Source organism: Myodes glareolus, chromosome 9 (assembly GCF_982192425.1).
Source record: "Myodes glareolus chromosome 9, mMyoGla1.1, whole genome shotgun sequence".
In the NCBI taxonomy this organism is placed as follows: domain Eukaryota; kingdom Metazoa; phylum Chordata; class Mammalia; order Rodentia; family Cricetidae; genus Myodes; species Myodes glareolus.
Window position 1 is genome coordinate 43,995,793 of NC_142034.1, and position 2,628 is coordinate 43,998,420.

Below are 2,628 nucleotides of genomic sequence, written 5' to 3' on the forward strand. Positions count from 1 at the left end.
GACCTGTAGATCTCTAAGTTCAAGACCAGCCTACTTCCAGTACTGACTATGCTAAATTTTTACACTGAGTTTTTTAATACTCTTAAATGTTATTTTGGGAGAAGAGTTTGTTTATGTTTTTTTTTCTAGGAATGCTACTATTCATGCTATGGATTCATCTGTCCAAAGGCCTGAGGACAAAGCCTCTGCTAGGGAGCTGTCTGGCCTAATTGCTGCGGAGCTGGCGGGTTCCTGAGGGATGGTCCAGCTCCTGCCCTTGGTCTGTCAGTTATTGCAGTGTTGTTGTTGCTGTGCCATTGCTACGCTGCTGGATTTCCCCTTGATTTGTCAGTTATTGCTTGCTATCAGTTTCCCTTATCCTGTCAGTTATTTCTGCTAAACACTATGGGTATCTTCAAGACAGGTTACAAAATGCCATGGTTATTCAAATTAAAAATTGGATAAATATCTATTTAAATAAAAAAAGGGGGGAATAATAAAGGAACTGCCCCCGATGCTCTGTTCATTATACATTTTTTAAATGGCAGCACAGCCTATATCATGAAAAACAAAGACCCTCAATCAGTTATCTACCACAGTGGCTACAGCCCTGGATCAGCAGGCTACCATAGATACATCTATTAGAGGTGGAATAATGGTTCTAAGAACAGGTGGATAGCTTATGGCAACTTGCCCAATTGGGCTATGAATGGAAAACTCCAGCCTTATGTGTGACCAGTGTAGCATATGAGAACTTTATAAAAGTGGCTAACTTGTCCCGAGAATTGTCTTTGTATCTTGCAGAAGAATTTTGATGATTTGCTGTCCTCCTTGAGACGGTCCATCATGACAATCAACTCCACGCGAGTGGACATAAGCCTGGCCAAAGAATTCCAGTCCTGGATTGTGTCCTTCATCCCCTACTTCAAAGAATGGGTGGGGGTGGAAATGTTTTGGAACAATCCTATGCTATGGAATAGTGTTTCTCCTCTGGATGGTCTGCTGACTCAAATCCCAAAGTCTTAGGGACAAAATGGTTTTTGCACAGCGCTGGCTGCCCTGGAACAGGGAGCCTCTACTGATATGTGGTTATCTATGTTAAAGCAGTAAGGTTTAAGCCAACCAGCTCCTGCACCCCTAGGACTGTGGTCCATTGCACAGGGTGGAATGCTTGGCTTAGCTAGCCCTAAAGGTTGTCGAGCTGAAAAGCATCGCACAGAGAATGGCCCTCTCTGAGAGATAAGTCGTTCTGCATAGGGTTTCCTGCCGTATATTCCCTTTCCCAGAAAATTGGCAGAGGGCAGGCCGGATAGGTTCCAGGTGTCATGAGCCTAGGGACAGATTCCGTGTAAGCCCATTTTAATGTTTTCATTTTGGGAAGTGCGACCTCTATCTTTACCTTTTGAGGGAGTTGCCTTTCTGCTAAGAAGTAAAATTAGGGGGAGATGTAGAAGGCCGCAACCACACTCTCCACCATAGATGGCGCTGCACCGCCAGGTGAGCTAGAAAGCTCACACGTGTGAGCTAGAAAGCTCACACGTGTTGGTATTTTTCCACTACTCCCGAGGCATTCACCTGGGATTATGGACAATTGACCAATCCAAGAGTGACACGTCCAAAGCAGGGTCTATTTCCTATATAAGGGATGGGTTCCATCTTATCTGGGTCTCCGCCATGTTGGCTGATGCCCGCTCTCCCAAGGGGCATTAAAGCTTTACTGCAGAAGTATCCTATGTGTACCGCGTAGTTCTTGCTGGCGAGACGGTAGCGCGGGACACAGGACTATGTGAAGTAGTGGCTTTCAAGCTATACTTTGTACTTTGTCCTGGGTGACTGTTCTTTTAAGATTATTATAACTCTTGTTTTTTTTTAAGATTTGTTTATTTTTATTTTACATGTATGATTTTTTTTTGCCTGTATGTATGTCTGTGCATCATGGTCATGCCTGGTACATGCAGAAGTCAGAAGGCATTGGGTGTCAGAAATGAACCCAGGTGCTCTGCAAGAACAACCAGTGTTTTCAAGTGCAGAGCTATCTCTCCAGCCCCTGTACTGTGGGACAATGGTCTTGTACCCTGTAAAGATTTGTCACTTGTATTGTTTTAATAAAACACTGATTGGCCAGTAGGCAGGCAGGAAGTATAGGTGGGGCAATGAGAACAGGAGATGTTGCAGGAGCTCCTTTGGCCAATAGCCTTTAAGATACCAGCCTACTTGGGCATGGTCTCTTATACAATAAATGCAGCTGTAAAGCCTGCGCTTGCTCTCTTCCTTTTGGCTCTCACTTCCGGCTGCTAGACTCTGTTCCTGTTTGTTTAGAGGACTGCTATCTAAGACAGTGATCTGTAACTCTCCTCTAAATAAATAACCCTTTATTATATGTATTTCTGAACTCGTGTGGGATTATTTTGTATCTTCTGCCATCATCTGGTGCCCAAACATGGGGACCAGTCCACAGTTCTTATGATCAGTCTGCCAGCTGTGTGGCGCATTGGGCACTGCCTCTCCTGCCCACGGCTCAAGCTGGTCCTAAGATGCAGTAGGCTGCTGCTCAGCACTCCCCGGCTCACAATCCACACGCTGTCTCTCTGTGCGCTACACACCAGACCATGCACTGCTGCCCGCAATTCCCATGGTGCACACAGTCCA